The 27,196-nt window shown below is 35.7% G+C and overlaps 1 protein-coding gene across 7 annotated transcripts in view; it reads left to right on the top strand.

The window, feature by feature from the left end:
• Window positions 1-27,196, top strand: part of cdh8 (cadherin 8) — a 435,086-nt gene that overhangs the window by 208,999 nt on the left and 198,891 nt on the right. Inside the window, exon 2 of one of the 7 annotated variants that reach the window (XM_087261650.1) lies at window positions 9,657-9,739. The exons of the other annotated variants lie outside the window; for them this stretch is intronic. The gene's annotated coding sequence lies outside the window, so the exon portion shown is untranslated. The remainder of the gene's footprint in view (window positions 1-9,656; window positions 9,740-27,196) is intronic. 7 annotated transcript variants of the gene reach the window in all.

The raw sequence follows: 27,196 nt of genomic DNA, 5'->3' as shown, positions 1-27,196 counted from the left end.
CCTTTGACCTGTGGTAATTAACAGAGGTATTAAGGAATGAATAAATTATGACCCATCTAACTATAAATAGTTTATAGATTACTCAATATGTGAATCGGAGAGAAAGTTCATTTGTTTGTGATGCAGCAATCCTTAATAAATGGTTTAATTCTTCATGAGTTATACATCAACTCATTAGTATTATTTAATATTAATATTAGTGCTGCTGTATTGTAAACAACATGGGCTTATTCTGAAAATGTAGCCCTGTATACATTTCTAGAGATCGCAAATTATGTAGCCAGTTCCTTTTCGCACTTACAAGTTGACCGCTTACCTCAGACTGCTTTCCCGCTGTTACCAGTTTGTCAAGTTAGCATAATTAGTTTCAGAAAGTGGACAAAAGCCAAAAAAAAATAAAAAAATAATAATAATAATAATAATAAATGAATAAATAAATAAACAGTAAGTAGGGTGACATTGTGGGTGAGTAATTTGTAAAATCTGAAAACATGGTAAAAATCAGACTCTTTTTGTGGATTACTTTTTAAAACTGTCGAATGGGTTTTGGGATGTGGGGGTGCGGGTCAATCAGTGCCTTTGAAAACACTATTGGTTGGGTTTAGTGAAGGAGGAGGGTGGGTCAGTTGATCAGTGAGTCAGTCAGTCAGTCATTCATTCAGTAAGTAAGCAGTGGGCTCTAGTGGATTTATGCGATACGAGCAGTCAGGAGAGAAGTTTGCGATCTCAAAAATTGTACACAGCAGCCTCTGGTGGCTTTGCAAAAACAACAACTGAAAAGCATAGATCCTAGGATGTATTTGGAACTCTCCAAAAATGTAAATAGGGGTATGTTTTCATAATGAGCCTGAGTTGGTTGTGAAGCATTACCATAATCATTTTAATCCTGTTTTTTTTTTTTTTTTTTTTTTTTTTTTCATTTATTAGTGTTATTATTTGTAAATAAGCTTAGTTTTGAGGTATTAAGATACAGCATGTAATGCTTTGCTTTTGGACGCTATTATTTTTCCAACAATTTTTAAAGTCTCTAATATATTTCATATAGTTAATTGTTTTTTTTTGCCCCACTTGCAGTGCAAGGAATAAACTGATTGGTCGGTCTAAAACTTTATTACTGATTGCCTTGATAGTTTGTTTGACAGTAGAGCTATTGAAAACTAGACCTTTGTTTCTAGACCTAAATTTATGTACCAACATTCCAGACCACATGTTTGCAAAGTCCCTTTACGGCAATTAATTTTACTTTTTTTGAATGCCTCTCAGGCAGTATTCTTGGGCATTCTCTCTGCATGGGGAAACATCAAATTCTCCAAAACCCCTTTGTCAAGCTTACAATTGCATTACAGATTTGAAATAACCAATAAAATTAAACAACATCTGTCCCATAAGTTTCATTTCTAAACATTTGAATCACACAAAATCAGCATTTTTTCAGGGTGCCCAAGCTAATGCACATGCGCACTTGAAAGGAACGAGATCACGACACCAACTTCATTTAGAGTATGGCAGTTCTACACATTATCACTCTCTGAATAATGCTCTATCAGATCCTATTGGTCTTTTAAAGTAATCCACAACTTGGTCTTGATTGTGAATCTCCTCTAGAAATGATAATGACTCTTTGTTTACTAGTTTGTGTGGCGTTTGAGTACTTCTGTGATGTGATGTGCTTTTGACATGATGGATGCTACCTCGCATTGCTTTCATACAGATTACAGAACCAAAAATATTTTTTAAGTGCACTTGGTTATTTTAAAAGTACCTATTTCAATCTTTAATTGAATATATTTCTTATGTGAAACAAGTATTCACTGAGATTCCATTTGTTTACCGCAAAACTTGTCATAAAAGCATACGTCTGATTGAACTTCTCCCCTTTCAGAAACGTCTTTCTATGTCTATAGATGATTGGCTCCTGAACTAGTAGGCGAGGCCTTATTCACCATATAGACCGTTACACTTTTCCCTATTCAAAACTATATGAGAGACATGTCTTGTTGGTTTGTGATCAGTCAATGCATGCCATATGTGATGTGCATTCTGTCATCAAGAAGCTGCATAAATTACAAATGTCTCTGTAATTGTCTTTCCCCTATATACATATGTTTTGTGATCACAAACAGTACATAAGTGGATTCTTTTTTGGAATTTTTTTGAAGCAGGAGTGGTTTCCCTGAAATGACTGTAAACAGAACAGTAGACAGCGGGTTACCTTCGAAGATACATTCATATAATCTGAACTGGGCTTTACAGAAAATGATCAAAACAGCTTTGGTCAGGGAGTTGACAACTATTCACTGCAAGTGACCTGCTATATCGCGTTTAACATTCAGGAAACAGCAAACAGCGCTCAGTCGATCGGCTTTGATGTGACCACCCATCTGCTACAGCCCAAAAGCTGCTTGCGGTGGTTAATTAGCTTTTTTTGTCAAGTTTGCTGTTTACTATTGAACATTTCACAGACCCCCATCCTCACGTGTTGCCACTGGCTGAACACAGACCAAAGGAGAGGCATGTGCCATGCCTGCGAGACACATACTCTTTGCACTTCACACTTTAAATCTGGAAGGACACTTTAAAGACCTGCTGCAGTTTAGATTTTAGCTTGTAGTTCAAAGGCATTTCTGTAAAGGTATTTCAGATCTAAATATATCTACGATTGCCTGTGGTGGAAAATATAAAATAGCCAAGGATTTTTCATTCACAATTCACTCTGCAGGCATGAAAGAGCAGCGGTAGAAATGTGTTGAGAAAAGATGATGAATACAGTACTTTTAAGTACTTTTTAAGTACTTGAGAATATTACTTGTGGCAAAATATTTGTACATTTTATCAAGTTTCGGTGCAAAGATAGTGAGAAAAAATGGCTTACGCTGAAAATAGACCTACATGTTTGCTGTAAAATGTTTCATTCTGTTGTGAAGCTTTACTCGAGTAAAAGAAAATCTGTCTAGAAATACAAACGGCATGCACAAATGAGGTTGACAGTCCATATAAATCTTTCTGGGCTGTCCCCAGTGAGGTGAAGACTGGCCTGTTATCAGCTTGTTTACATTAAACTGTATTATAAGCCCTTTGGGATGGATGGTGACAAATACAGTAGCGTCATGATCAGACACCACATCTGTCTGCAGATCTTTCTGCTCATTTGGAGACATTTGGGACTTTTTTCCCTCTTGCCTTCATGAATTTTTAAACATAGACCTCGACGCTTTAAGATAAGGTTTTATTGTGGCGATACAGAAGTGCTGGTGTGTTTTCTCTTGCTGTGGCATGATGTAAAACTATTCCAAATGTTGCATGTTAATCAAAGCATATGTTGAAGCAGACCTACAAGGTGCTTGAGCTTAAAAAGTCTATAAAACATACAATACATTTTCCTGTTTTATTTATGGTATATCTTAAACATGTTTTTATTTTTATGTACTTTTCCTCTTCTCATTGTAGAACTTGGATTACTGATAAATCAACTCTGATAAAACCGCAAGCCCACATTGTTTTACATCTCGCTGACTCAGTGCCTGACTAATTGGTGAGAGTCCAATCCTTTGAGTTTGTATATTCCTGATTGGTTATTTTGTTTCTGGCTTTATTTTTCTTTGTCTTCTTCTTTTTTTTTTTTTTTTTTTGCTTTTAATTTTGTTTCCAAATATAAATATTGTTGTGTATTATATGTTGAATGTCTAATTAGCATCAAAGCTGATAATTTAATATTATGTCTCAGTGTTCATGTCACACTGTGCACATCTGCAGCCAGAAATGTTGTCCCAAGTGTTGAATTCTATCTGAAAACATGTCAAACCAACAAATACAGTTTATTTTATTTTATTTTATTTTATTGTATTTTGTATTTGATTTGATTTTATTTTGTATTTTATTTTATTTGGCTTTTTATTTCATTTTGTATTTTATTTTATTGTGTATTTTAAATTTTTTTATTTTATTTTATTGTTTATTTTATTTTATTTTACTTTGTATTTGATTTTATTTAGCTTTTTATTTTATTTTGTATTGTATTTTTTGTATTTTATTTTATTTTGTATTTTACTTTATTTAGTTTTTATTTTGTATTTTATTTTATTTAGTTTTTATTTTGGATTTTATTTTATTTGGTTTTATTTTTCTTTTGGATTTTATTTTCTTTAGTTTTTTCTGTTTATTTTGTATTTTTAAAATATTTTCTTTTATTTTGGATTTTATTTTGTTTTATTTTGTATTTTATTTTATTTTATTTGCATTTTATTTATTTATTTTTACTAAAAAAATTTTTCAGCTTAGTCCCTTCATTCATCAGGGGTCACCACAGCAGACTGAACTGTCAACTTATACAGAATATATCTTACACAGTGGCTGCCCTTTCAGCTGCAACCCAGTACTGGGAAACAGCCATACACACTCATTCACACATATACAATTCGGCCAATATAGTCAAACCTTGGGGTAAACCAGAGCACCTGGAGGAAACCCACCCGAACACTGGGAAAATAAGCAAACTCCAGAATTGCTAACTGACTTGCTGTGAGGTGACAGTGCTAACCTTTTATATTTTATTTATTTTTTTATTGTTATTTTATTTGATTTTATGATGGTATTTTCATGTTACTTGTAAATTCCTTCATTTATTCACCTGGTTGTAGTGGTTCAAAACAAATGTAAATACACAGAGATGGCAAGTTTAAGTTTTTGAATACAACATGCTTTAAATTCAGCATCAATTAAACTATATCAGATTCTTACGTGGACTTGTACTGTAGTTTGTTACTTAATAACATTTTGAACAATAAAAGGTCTGACAGAGCATCTAAATGATATGAATGTGCAAGTTACATTTAAGAGCGTGAAAATTGATTTTGCTTTGATATGAAATTCTCATTAGTTTGTAAATACATACCTCAGAGCCTATTGCAACATAAGTTAAACTTCTGGTCGATTGTTAGATGATGTTTTTCATTGAATTTGTCCTCCAGGTACTTGTAAATGGATTTGCATTGTTCCCTGACACAGTGTGTAAAGTTATGTTTAGAGGCCTTTGGTTATGCAAGACTTGAGAAAGGATAAAACATTGCCTGTCTTGTTTGTGTACAAGCCTTGTTAACAACAAATCCAGTTAAAATGTAAAAGAAAGAGACTAAAAGTGGACAGATTGTCTTTTTAAGGCCTCCAGATAGAGGTTAGCTAGTATTAGCTGTCTACTAAGATATATGCAATTAGTTTTTTCGTTTAGTTCTGTAATTTGTTATATTATATCTTGTACGTGAAACTGTTTCAAAAGCAATGAATGTGGAATTGGGTCTTAATGGAATGTATGAGCCTTCTGAAACGCATGTCATACAATATCAGCGGTAAAACCATCCTGGGCATTAGTTTACATGCATGACTCATTACAAGCCACATTATTAAAGTTGGTACCAAGTATTACTTTACCTACTAATCTAAAGGTGATACATATTCTTCACATATCCTAAAGTTTCAGGATGACATTTTCTTTGAACTCATTTCTGATGCTGTGATTAGGAGATATTTTTTGTTACATTTGTGTGCCGCAGCAGAACTATAAGAAGTAAGTAGAATAATCCTCATGAGATAGTCCTTTATATGAAATGTCACACATCAGGGTTTTTACATTATGAGCAGGAAAGTGGAAAAAACCAGCGTGAGTTTTTTAAGCATTTCAGCTTCCTATTTTATTCCCTTTCTTATTTCAGTGTCTTCCGTCTTATTTCTCAGCTTAAAATTAGTCATAAAATTGGGCTGCATTGTAACATGCTTTTAAAAGAGAGATGAAAGTGCCACATGCGCAAGGGTGGTTATGTTCACTCCAGGAATGCAGAAACAATAACGGCTCCTCAAAACAAACATGCCACGGTGACTAAAGAGCTTTTTTTAGTTTTGATATCAGACCAGCTTCACCACTGACTGTGCATCTGACTTTGATGGACTTATTAAAAAAATGTCTAAACTCAGGGCACGTCCTGGGGAAGTCTGAGACTTTTAATCTGTGGTGGAACTGATCGCAGTTGACCAAATAATCTGCCAATTCCCTTCACTGGACTGCAAAAAGGCTAAGTCCCTGGCCCTCTCATCCCAGAGAGCTTACTCAGCACTATAAAGAAGCATTAAATCCCAGTAAGAGAAAATGAGAGGTTTCAAAGTAAGAAGATGATGAGTGGACATACAATATATATATATATATATATATATATATATATATATATATATATATATATATATATATATATATATATATATATATATATATAGGTTTTCGTATCTGGATGTATTACAGATGTCACAACTTTTCTTCCAATCTCTCCGGGAGATTATTTGGCAGTTTTAGAATTTGACATTTACACCCACTACGGATGATTGTGAAGTTGACAAAAAGTGCATTGAAGGTTGCTGCTATAGCTGTGGACAACTAATGCTGTTTTTATTATGTTAGTCTGTTGTCAGGTCAGAGGAAATATTGGATATCTCCACTGAGTGATATGAGTAAATCACCTCATAATGCCTATTATTTTTAAATAATGGTGCAAAAGCAAATTTAATTATCTCAAGTGAAAATGAAGTCAATAGTGTTAGTCATACTGTAGTTCTGGAGCTATTTCTTCTTCCTTTTATGTTTCGCCATGCATGTTAACGTGAACAGTCACAGACCGCACATGTTTACCGGTCACATGTACACAGAGAGTGTGTACATGTGATAAGTGAGAAGCACTCACATTGGGAAGTCCATCTGGAGGAAATTCACTCTAAAATTTACTAATTAATGACACATGTTTGTTTTGATAGGTCTATAAGGCACTATTTTTTCTTTAAAGCAGTTGCATCATATACAGAACTGCACTGTTAACAATTTCCTGTAGAGTCTACAGTAACTTACTGGCAGCAGTTGAAAGTAACTTAAGCCCTGGTCAGATCACACAATCTCATGATTTCCCTGATGTAGGGTGTCGTGGGGAGTCGTAAATGAAAAATGGGGGTCAGGACACAAGATTCAATCATTTCTTCTCATGTAATGTGGCATAGATCATGAAAACCCATACCATGTCTGTGACGCCTCTCGACAATATCGTACAAAGTCTAGTACGCTTTTTTTTTGTTTTTTTGTTTTTTTCGGTTCCTCACAATGAGTCACGTGGGTGACATTGGAATATAGGAGCACATGATTTCTCAGTTATATCCGCGGGTTCTGCTGTTAATCCGTGGGTCAGGTAATCAAAATATAGGCAACATATTTACTGTACTTATGGGTGGGTCTCGGTTGGATAAGATCAGTCATTGGTTATGCAAATTGTACTACTTTCTCTAAAATATTAAAGTGTTTTAAGCTATTTTATTTGACAGATTGGCATAAATATGTAAACATCTCCATTCTCAAATTGAGTTTCTGAGTTCTCTGCTCCTTCCTTTCATTCTTCCGAGGTAATTTAAAAACACATTCAGTTCTGCGAATACATTGTAAAAGCCTGTCTTGCTTGTTTAAAGTACTTGATTAAACTAATTAAATTGAAACTCACCGGCAATATTTTTTTTTTTTCATTAAAAATGAAAACAGTTTAATTTGAAAAAAAAAAACTGTAAATACTCCACTTTAATTTTATTTAGGCTAGATTTTTTATTTATTTATTTATGTATTTATTTATTTTTGTTTATGAATTATTTAACATTTTTCCATCAGTTTGTGCTTTGGTGCTGCAGCATATAGCAGACTGGTTTTGAGGTACTTTACCTCACAAGTTATTCGTTATTGTTGTTTATCTAGAAGATAACTGTCCAACAAAATATACATAAAAATTCAGATACAAAAAATATCAAATGAAATTGCTACTCAACTGTGGAGTGATGGATTGTTTCGGTCAATTGAAAATAAGGGTTTAATTAATACACTGTGATTGTTGTATCACTGTCGTATATTTGCTATGTTTTACATATGTCATTATTTTGCCCTAAGCATCTGATATTTCCTTGATGCTGATGTGCTTTCATTTTCCGTCTCACTCGAGGGAGTGTTTAATTAGCATCCCTGGCAGGAAAATATACATTTAGATTTCAAAGTAAATATCTCAATAAAAAGGAAACATACATTAGATCCTATCAATGTCGTAAGGAATGCCCTTAAATAATTTAACCTAGTTGTCAGCAAGCATGCGTATTTATTAAGATTAACATAAGATTTAAAAAAAAAATAATCATTTAATATAAGATATATTGTTACAGCAACACTTGTGACTGCTTTGGGAAATAACACTTGTCGTAGACGTCACAGGATGACTGATCATGAAGTAACATGTAGTCTGGCTCATTTGTTACCCATGACAAGTCAAGATTTTATCAGGACAAAATGGCATAATCTGACATAGTGACTTTTGTAACTGACAATAAAAATCGGGAATTATGTAATCCTTACTGTAAATCAGCAGGAATACTGTATTTTCATTTACAGCACAATTATGCATTTACTCTTTCGTATTTCTATACTGTTACATAGAGCAATTTTCACAATGCAACTTTAAAATACAGTAACATGCTGTATAGCTGTCTTTCAGTAAAATACAGTTCATATTACAGTTAAATAGTGGGTATTTTTATGTGTGTAAATTAATGTATATGCCCCCAATTTGGGTTGTGGATTGATTTTTGGATTGTTTAATTATTTAATTAAATAATTCATTAATTCATACAACAGTGCATTTGTATATACCGTGTATGTGTGCATTCGTGTGGTCATTCATTATAAACGTTTGAACTTTTAGTTGTTTATTTTATTACAATTCACATAAATTTGTTTTGTGAACTACTGTATATGTACACATTTATTATGTGCAATATTTAGAACAGTAGGAAATGCATACATACATACATGAATGCGTACATACATAAATACACACACGCATAAACACACACTTACATAAATGCACATAGAAACTTTTCACTTCAGCTCTGAGAGTACGTGCATGTGTGTAAGCGTATGTGTGTGAAAGAGACCTTGAGGGACACGCACTAACAACTATATATAGCTTTGTGTCTTTCTTCGTCTGCTTCATTAACTGGTGCTTGAGTTGTACAGCTACACGTATGAAATTGATTAAACAAAGACTTCGCACTCATCTTGTAAGCACAGCTTCATCCTCTTGAGTGACTGATCAATCCAAAACATTGTTCTTGTTTTCAATGTGCTTCTACATTTTTTATTTCACACGTTTTCCAGAGGTAGCTGTTTGGTTTTCTCTAAAACTTCATCCTGTCTCCTCTCTTACATAAGCGCCAGTTTGAATGGGGCAGGAGGCACTGGCTTGGAATCATTCCAGAAACCTTTCTCAAGCAGCTGAATATTCGTCTTCATTAGGGCATCATCACCCCACCACACTCCAGTGCTGATTCCTGTTAACACAGAGCGAATGTGCAAAACGGGTGTTGGGGGAGGCCACATGACGGGGATGAGGCGAGGAGAAAGGTGGAATACTGAACGAATGACAGAGTTTGGGAGGACAGGACAAGCTTCAACGAGATTATGAAGGACGCACTGATCTCATTGCTCATCTGCTCCAGCAACGTGCCCCTCGTACTGATACAGAGAGACATGAAGTGCTGAAGAAATCAAGGACATTAGCAAAGGAAGTGTCTTTGATCCGTTTTATCTTTTATTCCCCCAGTGTTTGGCTCCTAGACGATTAATGAATGGGCTAATCATTTATAGGATTTCTGGACACAGATTAATTGTACACCTTCACAATAAGTGAGTTACTACTGGAAAAAGAAAGAAAAACTAAATCTTACATATTTTAAAAACTTTTTTGTTTTGATTGTGCACATTCTGTTGACTGCACATTTGCATCTACTGTAGATGTTAGCTAACTCTCATTAATGTATTAGTATTCTGTAAGGTTAGTGGAAAAATGTAATGTACTGTACAAAATGTAATGTATTTATTGCACTTATTTCAATAATTTCAGTTTTTTTCAAAGCTCCTTATAGCCTACAACAACAAAAGTAAGCCACACTGACAAGCAAATGAATGTTATGTAAACAAATGGACGTGCATTGATTGACTGATTGATTTTAGTGCAATGACATTTTTTCCTTTTTTTTTCCTTTCCTCTTCTTCTTCAGCTTTTTTTTTTTATGTCCCAGCATGCTGCTGCACTTTAAAATCCAGTAACAACTTATAATGAAAAACAACATGGCTTTAGGTGACTCTCTCTCTCTCTCTCTCTCTCTCTCTCTCTCTCTCTCTCTCTCTCTCTCTCTCGTAGAGCATGCTGGGAGTGAGTGCGTTGTGAGTGAGCGTGTGTGACTTGGGTGCTTGAGTGCCTTGCTTTTCAAACTTTTTTCCATTCCTTTTCTATATTCTTTGTTATATGGTGTAGTTTTTTTCTTTTTCTTATTGGCTTTGTTTTTTTTTGTTTTCTTGTTTTTTTTCGGGGGGAGGGGATTTTGGGTTGTAGGGGTTTTTGTGCGTTTTTGGGGAGATGGCTGGGGCAGGTACAGGTGCGCGGGGATTGAGCTCGCTCACGCGTCGTCACGGTGTGAAAGTGGCGTCTGCAGTGAGCGTGGAGAGCTGTTGTTTAGCTGTGGGTGAAATTGTGGGACATGAGAATATTTTGTCTGCATCTAAAATGAATAGTGCAATAGTAATCTTTTTAAGCACAGTAGAGAATGCAAACGAAGTGGTTCAAAGAGGAATCATACTGGAAGGAGTCCTTACTCCGGTTATACCTCTTTCATTACCGTCAAAACGAGTCACTCTCTCGAACGTCCCACCATTTATTAGTGATGAAGTTTTAACACAAGCATTGTCTCGCTACGGTAAACTGGTCTCCTCGATTAAAAAAATTCCAATTGGTGGTGCTTCCCCTTTACTGAAACACGTTGTTTCATTCAGGCGCTCTGTTTACATGATCGTAAACAATGACGCTGATCTAGACCTCGCGCTTAATTTCCGAGTGGATGACTTTGACTATGTGGTGTTTATTACCACCGACAAGATTAAGTGTTTTGGCTGCGGAAATTTCGGTCATTTGGTCCGTAGTTGCCCCAACAAACAAGAAGAAAGCAATCGCCCCGCTAATGTGAGCGACGCAGCTAATGGTGACGAACAACTGGCCGATGAGGCCGCCGAGGTGGAACCCGCGGTAGTGGCAGCGACCGGGCATGATGGCGATCACAGTGTGGATCCTATGGAGAATGAATCGGTTTCAGTGGAGGTGGAAGCACAAAATGCAAAAGAAGTTGATGACGAGGAAGACAAAGGTGAGTCAAGCGATAAACAAAATCTGGAAGTTGTTTTGAGGGATGTTCGGGAGGTTGATGATATGCAAAATGAAACAGACGTGGAGAAAACAGTATTTAAGGTGCCATTAAAAAGGAAAAAGTCAGACAGTGTGCATGGTTTTCGGCAAGTGAAAAAAGTAGATATGGAAGATGAACTTGAGTCAGAGAGTGACAGCGAGCTATCTGATTCAAGTCTTACACTGTCTCAGAGTGAGTTTTCTAGTCGCAATTATGGAGTAGATGATATTAAACTATTTCTAAGGTCAACAAAGAACAAGAGGGGAGTCTTAGTAAATGAATACTTTCCAGATGTTGAGCAGTTTGTGGATAAAGTTAAAGGTTTTATGGCTGAAGGTTGTTTCTCCAACAAAGAAGTGTATCGATTGAAAAAAATAGTGCGGAAACTCAATGCAGACCTGAATGATGGAAGTGAAAAAGCATAACTTTATGAAGATGAATCACAATAGTTTGTGTTTCCTTTTCTATTTATGTTTGACTATGGCTGAAGTGTGTATAGCATCATTAAATCTGAATGGTGCACGAAATTACAAAAAAAGAGCTGAATTGTTTGGGGTTACTAAACAGAAAAACATAGATGTTATTTTTATTCAGGAAACACACAGTGACTTTAAGAATGAAGTTGATTGGATGCAAGAATGGGATGGAAATGCTGTTTTTAGTCATAACACCACAATCAGTGGTGGAGTGGGCATTTTATTTACAAAAAAATTTTGTCCAGTATCTTTTCAAGCAGAGGAGATTGTGAAAGGAAGACTTTTGAAAATAAGAGCAATCTTTGAAAAATACATTCTCATTTTTATATGCGTTTATGCTCCAACATCGGCAATAGAAAGATTAGTGTTTTTAGATACACTTAATACTGTGCTACAAAAGTGCAATACTGAAGAATATTTGTTTTTAGGAGGAGACTTCAACTGTACAGAAAGTCATATAGACAGGAACCATATTGAACCACATATGCCTTCACGTGAACGTCTCACTAAATGTATTAATATGAATGAACTAAGTGATATTTGGAGGCATTTTCATGAAGGACAGAGACAGTATACATGGGCTCATGCTCGTGATAATTTTCTTTCTCTTGCGAGACTAGATCGATTTTATAGTTTTAAACATCACTTGAGCATTTTTAAAAGCTGCATCATTTCTCCAGTCAGTTTCTCTGATCACCATATGGTTTTATGTTCCTTTTTTTTAAATGAAGTTAAGCCCCGCAGTGCATATTGGCACTTCAACACCAATCTACTATGTAATAAGGATTTTAAAGAAGTTTTTAAGTTTTTTTGGGAAGATTTTAGAAAAACAAAAGATTCCTTTCAAGATTTAAATCAGTGGTGGGATTTTGGGAAGATCCAAATCAAACAACTGTGTCAACAGTACACTCGTAATGTCACCAAAGAGTTAAATAGTTCCATGAAAGCCTTGGAGACAGAGATAATCAATTTGCAGATTTTAGCTGATTCAACAAACAATCCTAATTGTAAAGAAACAATTTCAAATAGAAAAACTCAGTTGGCAGACCTACTGGGGTTGAAAACACAAGGGGCTTTAATTCGTTCACGTTTTTTAAGTATTGAACAGATGGATGCACCATCTAAATATTTTTTTAATCTTGAAAAGAAAAATGGACAAAAACGTACTATTCATGCATTACGATCTGAGATGGGGGAAATTTTAATTAGACCTGAAGAAATACGTAAAAGAGCAAACAGTTTTTATGAAAATTTGTATAAGAATGAATTGGGTGCAGAGTGGGACTCAGAGAGTGCCTTTTTTAGAGGTTTAAATCAGATGACTGAGGAGGCAAATGCTGAGATATCTGGTGTTTTAAGAATGGAAGAGTTGTATAAAGCATTACAAAATATGGAATCTGGCAAAGTACCAGGAAATGACGGTCTTCCAGTTGATTTTTATAAATTTTTTTGGACTGAGGTGGGTGATGATCTTTTGCAGGTACTTAATGACGGTCTAGCATCAGGAAGGCTTCCATTGAGTAGTCGTAGAGCGGTCATCACACTCATTCCCAAAAAAGGAGACCTTTTAGAAATTAAAAATTGGCGCCCTGTCTCACTTTTATGTGCTGACTATAAATTGTTATCAAAAGTGTTGGCTAACAGGTTAACAAAAGTAATATATTTAGTGGTGCATCCAGACCAAACTTATTGTGTCCCCGGGAGGTCAATTTTTGATAACATTACCCTTATGCGGGATATTTTTGATGTCTCCAAGTTGTTTAATATAAAAATTGGTCTTATATCGTTAGATCAAGAAAAAGCTTTTGATCGGGTTGAGCACCCTTTTTTGTGGAGAACATTAGAAGCTTTTGGTATTTGCCAGGATTTTATTGATAAAGTGAAAGTACTTTATGGTGATGTTGAAAGTGTGCTGAAAATAAACGGTGGCTTATGCACTCCTTTTAAGGTATGTAGGGGAATAAGACAAGGTTGCTCATTATCTGGAATGTTGTATTCACTTGCCATTGAACCCTTGTTACAACAACTAAGAGAAAAAGTTTGTGGGTTGAACTTGCCTGGATGTAAAAATAATGTCACACTGTCTGCCTACGCTGATGATGTAGTGGTTTTTATTGATAAACAAAATGATGTGCGAGTTTTAATGGAAGTCTTAGATGATTTTAAAAGTTTATCATCAGCAAAAATAAACTGGAATAAAAGTGAAGCAATTTTAATTGGAAATTGGTTAAAAGATAGGCCAAACCTTCCTGATGGCTTGAGTTGGGGAACAAGTGGTTTTAAATATTTAGGAGTGTTTTTGGGGGATGAAAGTTTTACTCAGAAAAACTGGGAAGGAGTTGTGGATAATATAAAGGGTAGACTTAATAAATGGAAATGGTTAATACCAAAAATGTCGTACAAAGGAAGGGTTTTAATAGTGAATAATTTAGCAGCTTCCAGTCTTTGGCATAGGATGGCTTGTTTAGATCCTCCTTTACAATTATTAACAGAACTCCAAAGTCTTTTGGTCAATTTTTTTTGGGATAACTTGCATTGGGTCCCACAGATTGTGTTGTATTTAACCAAAGAAGAGGGTGGTCAGGGTCTGATACAGCTGAGAAGCAGAATAGCAGCTTTTCGATTACAATTTTTACAAAAATTTCTGTATGGGTCTTCAGTGTATGGATGGCGAGCAGTAACTTCCTCAATTTTACACAGTGTTGCAGGGCTGGATTTAGATAAAGCCTTGTTTTTAATGGACCCCCTCAAGTTGAATGTGAATAGACTGCCAATATTTTACAGGAATCTTTTTAAGGTGTGGAGTTTGTTTAATTTACAAAGAAGTAGTACATGTACTCTCCACTGGTTGTTGGAGGAGCCTCTAATAAATGGTGCTCGTTTTGATCTTACAAAGGACAGTTCTTCATTTCATGGACTTAATGAAGTGTTGCAGAATTCAAAGATTTATACGCTTGGACGTTTGTTGCATATCGCTGGAGTGGATTTCAGAAAAACGCAAGAAGTGGCTGATGTTTTAAAAATTAGATCCTTACGGACTGTTGAACATATGTTACAGAACTGGAGAGGACTGATCAATGATGAAGAAAAAACTCTGCTAATAGACAGTTGTGGAAAAGTGAATGATTCCGAATCGAAGGATTTTTTTCCGGTTTTCACATTGCTCCCCAAGTTAGAGGATTTTAATGGACACTTTCTGGACTCTAAAAAAACATTGTGCTTGGGTTTATCTATGGTTACTGGCAAAGATTTTTATAAAGTTTGTGTCAAAGTTTTTAATAAAAAAGAACTAAACAATAAAATTGACACACCTTGGCGTGAAGTGTTGGGTGTAGAAGAGCATGTTAAACCTGAATGGAGGTCACTGTATAAGCCACCGTTGTCTAAAAGGTCAGGAGATATACAATGGAGACTTCTACATTGTGCTATTGCAGTCAATGCTTTTATTTCAATTCTTAATCATGATGCCATTGCTAATTGTCCTTTTTGCTCAAAAAGAGAATCAATTTTTCACGCTTTCATGGAATGTGATAGACTGAAACCATTATTTTTACTTTTGGAAAATGTTTTTAATTCCTGCAATGAAATGTTCTCTAAAAGAGTTTTTATTTTTGGTTTTAGATATGTTAAAAGAAAGAGGTTTAAATGTCAACTCCTAAATTTTGTTTTGGGGCAAGCTAAATTAGCTATCTATATGAGCAGAAAAAATAAGGTTGAAAGATTGTCCGGTGAAGATGTGGTGGTAATGTTTGTAAACTTGGTGAAATCACGGGTTCTGATTGATTATTGTTTTTATAAATCTACAAAAGATATATTAGCTTTTGAGATGAGGTGGTGTGGAAATGGGGCATTGTGTTCAATTGTTGATGAAGAATTAGTTTTTACTTTTTATAATTAATGTATTTACATTTTTTTACTGCATCCCTTGTGAGTTGTTGACATGTTGAAATGATGATTGTTGACTTATTGTAATAAAAGGCACTTTTAAATTCAATTCTCTCTCTCTCTCTCTCTCTCTCTCTCTCTATATATATATATATATATATATATATATATATATATATATATATATACATATTTGTGCGTGTGTGTGTGTGTGTATATATATACATTCATTCATTCATTCATTCATTTATTTTCTTGTCAGCTTAGTCCCTTTATTAATCCGGGGTCGCCACAGCGGAATGAACCGCCAACTTATCCAGCAAGTTTTTACACAGCGGATGCCCTTCCAGCCGCAACCCATCTCTAGAAAAAAAAAAAAAAAAAAAAAAAAAAAATATATATATATATATATATATATATATATATATATATATATATATATATATATATATATATGGGATGTAACGGTATTGTAAATACCGTCATACCGCAATAGCAATTTTTTTCAATATTACCGTAGTCGCATGACTCGGTAAAACTATAGGTCTTCTGAGAAAATTTGCTCATGCTAATGAAGCGAACGGGAGGTAGCAGAAACTACAATTCCCATCAGCCCAGGCGTGGCCATCATCTTTTGCGCTCTGTTGTCGCTACAGATCCAGTAATGCGGAAATGGAGTGTGCTGCTTGTAGCGGGGATGAAAAAGAGCTGGAAATGATCGAACCTAAAGCGGGTTTTAAATCAGATGTGTGGAAGCATTTTGGTTTCTCTGGGGGTGTTGTTGTCGCCGAGTGCTTACTGAATAGCGGTGTTGTCACGCGCCTACTGAAGGGTGGGATGGAGGGTGTGTCGCGTCGCGGAGGCACTTTTGATAATTTTGGAAGGGCACTTTCTATCCAAGACTAAAAAGGGCATGTGCACCGCACAGGTTGAGCCCTATGTGTGCACATGCCTGCAAGTTGGGGAATACGACTAATAACAGTAATGGGGACTGCAGAAACACAGCACACTGTTCAGATTGATGCAGACATTGACTTGTACCGCAAAGAGACCTCTTTCTCAATCATGGCTTGTCCTCTCAAGTGGGGGAAAGACAATGCACAACGTTACCCACTGCTGTCAACCTGGGCCAAGTTTCTGTCCCAGAAACCTCAGTCCCAAATGAGAGTTTTTTTTTTTTTTTTTTTTTTGCAGGGGACATTGTAAACGCCCAGAGATACCAGCTTTTACCAGATTATATTTATATGATATATTTCCTTAAAACACATCTCTATCTAAGTGAGTGAGTGCTTGATTAAATGTTGAATGTGTTGAGTTTTCAACAATACTAAATTGAAACTTTATTTTTTACATGGTTTAATAATTTTTTGTTATTAAAATTAAAAAATTGAAGTTCCTGTTTCAAAGCTTACAGATAGATGGCTAATTTGTATGTCATTGACACTTTTGACACTTTTTGTGGGTATTTTCATTAGTTTTGTTTTTCCTGTAAATGATTCAATAAATACCGTACCGTGCCATTCATACCGAGGTATTACCGTACCCTGAAATTCTGATACCGTTACATCCCTAATATATATATATATATATATATATATATATATATACATATATATATATATATATATATATATATATATATATATATATATATATATATATATATATATATATATATATATTTTTTTTTTTTTTTTTTTTTTTTTTGCTCATTCCTCAAAACTTGTTTAATTTCTAGTATTAAGGGGTTTCATCTGGGATCCATTCTTCTTATTCAAAATGCTTAAATTTAGTTTAAAACTGTATTAATCCACTCATGGCAAAATATTCTGACATGGTGGTGCTTCACATATAACAAGAATGACAAGACTTAACACAATAAACACCAACAATTAACATCAAGTACACAAACAAAAAACTGGAGAGAAAATAAATAACAATAATAATTCATATAAAAAATAAATAACAATAACTAATAATAATAAATAATAATTATCTATAAAATACATTTATTACGTAGCCGAATTGCTTCAGGCACAAAAGTAAATTTGTAACAATTTATACAGTAGAACATCTTATTGTCCTTAGACCTTGCCCAGGGGGCAGCCACTCAATATGTGTTTAAGGCGTCTGTGCAATCTCAAAAAAATCCCCAAAAAAGCATCTGAACACCTGTTGTTCGTAATAGGTTGAAAGATTTGACAGATCCTGGATCTTTTAATCCTAAAAACTGATCTTTGGTTAATTTAGTTCTTAAAACAAGTTCGTGAATCAGATTAAAATGTTTGGATGAATTTATCTGGGATTGCTGAGTGTGTTGTGAGACAGATCTATACATCCTCGAAATCATGATCAGCAATGGAACGATTGGCTGACGGCACTGCAACGTAAGGACATTTTAAGTTTGCAGTTTAAGATTTGGTGCATGTAATAATGCATCATTTATTGGTAGTCCTATTGGGAGTATTTGTAATATATATATATATATATATATATATATATATATATATATGTGTGTGTGTGTGTGTGTGTGTGTGTGTGTGTGTGTTTGTATGTGTGTGTGTAATAAGAACAATTAAAAGGACATTTTCGAGTACAGGTTTAGTGCTGTATCGAAACTTTTACTCCACTATTTTCCTTTAACCTGCAGTCACTACTTTTTAACTTATTTTTTCTGGTCTGTGGAGATTGGCTATTTAAAAAAATCAGTCCTGCAATTCCTGTTCAATCAAATAGCACATCAAAAGTAAGTCGCTTCATACTCAATACCTGAAGATATGTGCACTTTATTTATGCAGCAAATCATTTGGAAGTATTAAGAGTGTTCAAGAAGATGTCCAAAACCATGACCCAGGAAATGTTTAGACTGCATGTCACTAATGAAAAGATGGTAGATGTTTACTGTATGTCTTTCGATATTAATTCTGGGTTAACCTATAGCAATTGAGATAGAAGGACATATTTTAAAACAACCTTGATTCTTGCACAAACTGTTTATTTACAGAAACTTTTTTTTTTTTTTTTACTTGACCATTGACATTTTACTGGTGTGTGACAATTTTTTTTTTAGAAAAACTTCATTATGAAAACCAACAAAACCAAGAAAATTGCCAACATTGCAACAGTTTTTAAACCTATAAATACAATAAAAAGCAAATCTGCAGTTGTAAAATTATACTTCATATTGTATGTTCACAAAAATGACTTGGGTTGAAGATTTAGCTTTTGCTTATATCTTTTTTAGGGCTTCAGAGACTTTCTATGGGTTTATTAATATAGCTTCTTAAGACCAGGCCCAAAGTGAATACAAAAACAGATAATCTGGGGCAGTGGGTATTAAAATCAGTATTACCAGCCAATTACAGCACTGCGTCTCCCTACATTATAGCTAGTGGGCATTGGGACTGCATGCTGTAATCAGTGAAGCCTGTCAGATTCCGTCCTAATATGTTAGAAAACCTGCCAGCAGGGTATTGAAATATACATTAAAGTGTTGTTTATAGTCCACTTCTCCTTGGATTTGCTACTAAATATCCTTTATGTAACCTGAGACATATGTTATTAATTTGGACAGGTTTTGACATATTTGGAAAGGAAGATGGGATGGTGTGAATTATAGTTATTTAGATTTTGACATGATCATTGATATATATCTCTACAGATTTTGCTATATATTCCCATAACAAATTTTACATAACTATTACTCTTAGGCTCTTTAGAAGAGTATAATAAGCTGAAACTGTGTCAATCCAGTTTTCACAGTTGAAGTTCAGTTTAGTTCAGTTCAGTGTTGTTTTAAATTTCATGGCTAAAAGTTCAAACTCTGAAGAGCAAATCCATTGATGCTCAGCTCCAAGTGCCAACCAAGCAAGCCATTGGTGACAGTGACGAGAAACAAACTTCACCAATTGATGAAAGTGAAAGAAAAAAACCTTGAGACAAACCAGGCTCAGTTGGGCATGACCATTTCTCCTCTAGCCAAATCTTCTGTGTGTAGTTGCAGGCTAGGCGCTGGAGGCTGGAGAAGGTGGATACAGGCATCAATAACAAAAATAAGGAAACAAGGCTAGGGTCAAGAAACACGAACAGACTAAATGCTGAGAACGCTTCGTATTGTTACAGGTTAAAGACGACAATAAGACTCAGCAAAGTGTGTGGGAATGAGAGCAGTGTATATGTAGTGTGTGTAATCAGTCTTTGATCAGCTGCGATTTGGAAGTTTTGTAGTTGAAAAGGTGAATTGTAATCTGGGTGAAGGTGCATGTTTACCAGCGATTTGCAAACCTGGATCACTGGTGATCGTGACAGTGTGACATTGTGAACCGTCATGTTGTAGAGTTTGCAGCTCAGTGTCTTTTATACTGTATAAAGTTTGAAAGTCAATTTTATTCCATTTATTTGATAAAATTATTTTTTTTAATTTGTATTAGGCTGTGGCGTTGACATTATACTCAATTGGTACAAATGGGCCCAAAATGTGCCAAGAAAATATCCCCCACCACCATCAGCCTGAACTGTTGATACCAGACAGAATAAATCCATGCTTTCATGTTGTTGATGCCAAATTCTGACCCTACCAGGTCTTCTGCTGCTGTAGCCCATCTGCCTCAAGGTTTGACGTGTTGTGCATTCAGAGATGCTCTTCTGCATACCTCGTTTATAATGAGTGGTTATTTGAGTCACTGTTGCCTTTCTATCAGCTCAAACCAGTCTGGTCATTCTCCTCTGACCTCTGGCATCAACAGGGCATTTGCACCCACAGAACTGCCGCTTACTGGATATTTTCTATTTTTCAGAACATTCTCTGTAAACTCTAGAGATGGTTTTGGGTATAAATCCCAGTAGATCAGCAATTTCTGAAATAGCCCTTCTGGCACCAACAACCATGCCGTGTTCAAAGTCCCTTAAATCACCTTTCTTCCCCATTTTGATGCTTTGGTTGCACTGCAGCAGATCGTCGTGACCATGTCTACATGCCCAAATGCATTGAGTTGCTGCCATGTGATTGGCTGTTTAGAAATTTGCGTTAATGAGCAGTTGGGCAGGTGTACCTAATAAAGTGGCCATTAAGTGTAAAAGAAGCTTTTAATCTAAACAAATTAAATGACCCACATTTGTTTATTCATTTCTTCATTCTGCTCACAAAGGCTATTGTTTCTTTGTCACATGATTTTTAAGTCATTCAAATATGCTGATTTGATGCTCAAACATTTCTTAGCACAGTCAATACTGACACATTTTTCAACCAAAAAAATACAATAAATAAATAAACATTATGCACAAACATCACTTTTTCATCTAACCCTTAGTTTTAAATGCTAGTGTATGAATGTAATTTCATCTGTGTAGTTTGGTGGTTTTTATAATCCACCCCATGTCACAACTCTCCCTGCTCTCCTCCAGAGAACATTTTTCAAACGCTCAGCCTTTAAAAATCAGCTTACTAAAGGCTCACTTATAGCCATTCACATTAAGCAGGCACAAGAAAAAAGAAAAAAAAAAATTAACAGTGAAAAAATAACATCACCTTTAACATTTAAACATTTACGCTCCGAGGAGTGTGTATAAAGAACTGAAACAACTGATCCTGGAATGCATTTATTTTAAAAGCCAACACCATTATGAAGTCAAGAAGAGTTCAGGCAGCGCCTTCTGTCCCTCCCTCTGTTTGTCTCCCTCCCTCGTGTTTAATATCACTCCATCACTGCGGGCATATATCACCAGTCTAGTCAGGCTATGAAGCCACGATAAGCAGCTCTCTTCATGAGGGCATGAATTTCCAGAGCTGGCTTTTTGGAGTGTCAATATTATCACAGCACTGAATCTAATGTCCATTTTAGCCATGTTTTACACCCGTCACATGCCATCAAAGTGATGCGGATGACAAATTTCTGCTTCATGTACACCTCTTAGTGTTTGTGCCAAGGATTTGACTCCATTTTATGCGTGAGAGAGAGAGAGACCACAAATGTTTTTGTTTTTACCTTGATTTTACTCAGCTTTGAACTCTTTTGTCAAACCATGCTTCACTGGACCTCAAAGTCAGCATCAAAACAAAATTCATTAGTTTTATTTTTAAATATTGCTAGTGCTTATAACAAATGATGTATTTATGCACTTCATTACGTAGCGCCCTTTTCTTATGGCGAGGAAAGGGCCCTAGATTCTTATGAATTAGATTGCTCTTATTTGTATTTTAACCCCCCCAAAAACCCCAAACCTGATACCAATTATTATAAATAATAAACAAAACCATACTGGTACAAAATTACCTTTCCAAATTTACTTAAATACAATTAAACAAAGATATACAAACAAAAGAAATAAAGGTTTGGTTCTAAATAAGTCTATTCATTTTCCTTCCTTCCAACTCAAATAAACAACAAAATCAACAGTTCATTTAGAAAACCTTTACAAATAGTCTATATAAAATGAAATCGAGAAATAAATAAACCCTGTTGCATGCCTGTGTTGATGCTTGCATTTGTAGTGGCATAAAACACAGTTGCCCCTTCGCTCAAAGGGCAAATAAACAACAGTTTGCTCATACCGGATTCAGGGAATGCTCTAGAACTAGAGCTATAGTGCGTGGAGAATTCTCAGCCACTGAGATATCCTGGTTTCTCAGGACGCTATCTGGCATGTCAAGGGTCATTGGTGATACTTAATTGTGGTCCACTGACGCAAACTCGCAGATCTCCGCATTAGTGGCTACTGCTGTATTTAGTAAACACAGTTCAAATAATAGTCTGTTGATCCTCAAGAAGGAAATTGCTATCCTCGCAGAATCATAGACATTATAAGTTCTCTTCAGTTATCTATTCGACAACTAGCTGAGCAAATAATCTCTCTCACGCCAGTGTTCACCCTGACGAAGTCCAACCCTACACAGTCTAACCCACAATGCTCTTCCACTCCTCTCATATACCTTCCAGGATATTAATTTCCGGTCACCTTACAACCACTTCCGTCATGGCACAACAGGTAAAACTTCTTAATTAGATATAAATACCTAATTAATTATTTTCTTCAATTATTTTGTAGAAAGTCAGGTCACACTTTGTTTTGATGGTCAGTTTGTTAAATTTAAATGACATTGCATCTAGATGCCAACTAATTCTCATTAGATTATTAGTAGACTGTTAGGTTGGGTTTAGGGTTAGTGTAAGTTGACATGTACTTGCAAAGTTTCTTATAGTCAGTATAAAGTTTCTTATACTCCGTCTGTTAAAGGAGCAGTATCAACAGATATTAAGCAGACAGTCTACTAATACTCAAATGGACCATCAAAATAAAGTGTTACCAAAATTCATTTTCCCTCACAATCTTTAATAAAAAAAAAACTATAAACTTCTCTTCACCCTCGAAATGACTTTTCTTCTCTTCTGGTCACATAGAATGCCTTTAGGGCAATGCTATCATCAGGGGTCTCGTTTCTGCCCTGCTTTCGTCCATTCATCAGTCTTCCTCCATTATGTTTGCAACACCTATCTTCCAACGATCCAAATGCTACCCAAAAGACAAAATCTTGCACTGCCCTACATTTTTTTTCTCATTTCAAGACCATTTCAATTGGATGTATGTCATGATATGGGGAAAGATGAAAAACCTTCAGTTTCAGGCCGACTTTAAGCACTCCATATCAGAAGAGCAACACAACAGTAGTCACCTTTACTTCCGTGCAGTTATTGTTTCAAAGCAGCTTCTCAGACAATTCAAATCCTGATATTCACTTATAGTACCCTCACAGTATATGTACTCTTTTGGAGGATAGGAGCAGGGGCACCAACCACCCACCCAACATCCTCTGCCTCCCAAAACATACCAACGCCCCCAATAGGTCTGCTAGTATCCTACATTCACTCATTATTTTTCTTCAGCTTAGTCCTTGATTTCTCGTGGGTCACCAAAGTACAATGAACCACCAGTTATTGGCATACGTCTACACAGCAGATACCCTTCCAGCCACAACCCAGCAATGAGAAAAACGTATAAATCCCCAGTGCTCGGAAACATCCATACTCACACTCATATAATTTTGACCAATATAGTTTATTCAATTCACCTATGCCACATGTCTTTGGACAGTGGACCTCACCTGGAGGAAACCCATGCAAAAATGGTGAGAACATGCAACCTCCACACAGAAATGTCACCCACTCTAGCTGATGCTTGAACCAGCAACATTCTTGCTCCGAGGTGACAGTGCTAACCACTGAGCCACCAAGGTGCCAGTATCCTATAGTCAACATCGCTCATTTTGAAAACGTATCTCTATACATTTTTGGAGATTGCAAATTATGTAGCCAGACATACGTATGGCTGCATTTTATCTTCAGAATGAAGCTACAGGGCGGTATGATGCTGTTCCTTTTCGTGCTTACCAGCTGACTGCTTACGTTCGTATGGATGGCTTTCCCGCTGTTACCAGTTTGTCCAGTGGCTCGCCATGTACGTCAGTGCACTTGAGACGCAGAGAGGAATTGACCACAATGACAGGATTCGAGTCCAACAAAGAACAGTTCCAGAAAGAGGGTAAGACAAAAACAGAAGCTAAATTAAAAAAGGTAAATAACAGGGTGAGACTGTGGTAAAATCTGAAAACGTGGTAAAAATCAGGCTGCCTTGAGGGCTTTTCTTTTTCTGGCTTGCTGTTAAAAACATTGTCGGTTGTGGTAAGGTAAGTGGGTGGGCAGGTCAATCTATGCTTTTGAAAAACACTATTGGTTGGGTTTAGGGAAGGAGGAGGAAGGATTGGTTAGTCAGTTAGTCATTTAGTCATTCGGTCAGTCAGTTAGTCGACAGCGACCTTTGGTGGATTTACGCTAGAATAAAAGGTGCGAATGGCACTCGCAGGAGAAATGTGTAATCTCAAAAAATCTACACAGTGGTCTCTGGTGGATTTGCGAAAACAAAAAAACTCCTGGGACATATTTGGCACTCTCCAGTAATATATATATATATATATATATATATATATATATATATATATATATATATATATATATATATATATATATATATATATATATATATATATATATAGCGGTACGTTTTTAGAATGAGCCTGGGTTGTATACAGTCTATAAAAAGTCAGGCTTGCAGTCAATCTTTGTCTAAGACAGTCATGGGATGCTCATGAAGTCCCGCCAGGTGGATGTTTTATGGGTTATTGGGAACCCTTAAGGAATGCTTAATAAACAGCCATAAAAATGACCAATAAACATGCCTGACTAGTCTCCCAATGGACCAGTGGCATTCCTGTCATAAGGAGAAAACACTTGAAGGGACAATTCTGTAAAGCTTTTCTTATTCCAAAACAAGAGGAGTAAATAAAACATCTGAAATAATGCTTTATGACCATACTTTCATTTTATGACGGATGAGTGCAGTGCTCTGCTAGGCTGCAGCATAATATAGGGTGCCATTTTTATATTTTGCATTGCACTCATTTTCAACATGTTATGCAGTTATCTGCTGTCACTGTTTCATAAACCTCCCCTAAAATCATTTGCAAGACAGTTATGTTTGAACACACCATGCCCTCTGTCTCAATTTGTTGCTGTTGTATCTGGTGTTTGTGGTTTTGCTTTAGCTGCCAGAATTCATTATCTGCCATGCTAAAAATATTACATATTTGTCCTGAGTGTCAGAGAGGCAGAATGGCCAGGAAAAAATAAGCGGAGGAAAAAAAAGATTGGCACGGTAACAACTGTCCAGGCAAAATTAATAACCTCATTCCCAAAGTACCCTTATTTTTTGTCAACTAAAAAGGATCTAAAGTTCAATACAGAACTTTCTCTCCACGGGCGTTGATGTAAAAAGAGACTATCAGGGTTGTTTGAAACTTTTCACTGTACTAATACAAGCAACAGAAGCTCATTAGAAGAAAAAAGATGTGTGTTTATTTATAAATTTGCAAAACTTCAAAAATTTCCCTGTTCATAGTGTTTACTGTATTGTCTCTTTTACAGCTAAAATAAACATTTTATTTCAAGGTTGTTTATATATGTACAGTGCATCCAGAAAGTATTCATAGTGCTTCACTTTTTCCACCTTTTTTATGTTACAGCCTTATTCCAAAATGGATTAATTCATTTATTTCCTCCAAATTATACACACAATAGTCTATAATAACAATGAAAAAAATGATTGTTTTGAAATTGTTGCAAATTTATTAAAAAAAAAATGAATTTTTGGAATTTGCTCAATACTTTGTTGATGCACCTTTTGGGCAGAAATTATAGCCTGAAGTCTTTTTGAATTTGATGCCACAAGCTTGGCACACCTATCTTTGGGAATGTTTGCTCATTCCTCTTTGCAGCACCTCTCAAGCTCTCTCAGGTTGGATGGGAAGCCATTTTCAGATCTCTCCAGAGATGTTGAATAGGATTTAGGTCTGGGCTCTGGCTGGGCCACTCACAAACATCCACCAAGTTGTTGTGGTCACTCTATTGATATTTTGGCAGTGTGCTTTACTGTCGCCCCAGTCTGAGATCAAGAGCATTCTGAAGCAGGTTTACATTCAGGTTGTCTGTACATTGCTGCATTAATCTTTCCCTCTATCCTGACCGGTCTTCTAGTTCCTGCTGCTGAAAAACATCCCCACAGCATGATACTGCCACCCCCATGCTTCACTTTAGGGATGGTATTAGCCTGTGATGAGCGGTGCCTGATTTTCTCCAAACATAACTCCTGGCATTCACTCCAAAGAGTTCAATTTTAGTCTCATCAGACCAAAGAATTTTATTTCTTATGGTCTAAGAGTTCTTTCCCCAGCCTTGTGCCTCGTGACAATCCTGTCTCTAAGGTCCACAGACAGTTCCTTTGTCTCCATGCTTGGTTTGTGCTTTGGCATGCACTGTCAACCCTGGGACCTTATATAGACAGGTGTATGCCTTTTCAAATCATGTCCAATCAACTAAATTTACCACAGGTGAACAGCTATTAAGCTGCTGAAACATCTCATGAATGATCAGTGGAAACAGAATGTACCTGAGCTCAATTTAGACCTTTACGGCAAAGGCTGTAAATACTTATGGACGCGATTTTTAATTTTGCAACAATTTTAAAAAAATATTTTTTTTTACATTGTCATCATAAGGTATTGTGTGTAGAATGGTAAGGAAATCCATTTTGGAATAAGGCTGTAACATAAAAATATTTGGAAAAAGGGATAACATTCTGGGAATTTTCCTGGAGACAGAACAAAATGGGAGATGGGTCTGAAATACAGGAGTTTTGGCAGGTATGGCTAAAATGGTGTGCAAATAAATCATTGTCCCTTATTTAGAGTTTTGGAGGCCTTTTTTAAAATATTTTTTGTGTCCATTTTGGCCCTCCGTTAATAGCCTTTTGCTGTGAGGCCTGTTTTAAATAAAAGGATGAAACGTAGACAAAGGCTGTTACTGTTTATTGTGAATACAGTCATAGCAGAAAGTGTTACAAGCATTCAGATCTGTGCCGTGCCCCTCAGCAGTGACCATATTCATATTACACCCTCTCGTACCATTTAGTTTACAAAAAAGACTCATCTTCACATA

The sequence above is a fragment of the Danio rerio genome, chromosome 7, assembly GCF_052040795.2.
Source record: "Danio rerio strain M-AB ecotype USA chromosome 7, GRCz13ab, whole genome shotgun sequence".
Classification (NCBI taxonomy): domain Eukaryota; kingdom Metazoa; phylum Chordata; class Actinopteri; order Cypriniformes; family Danionidae; genus Danio; species Danio rerio.
The sequence above is the reverse complement of the archived record's forward strand: the minus strand, read 5'-3'. Positions and strand labels throughout refer to the sequence as shown.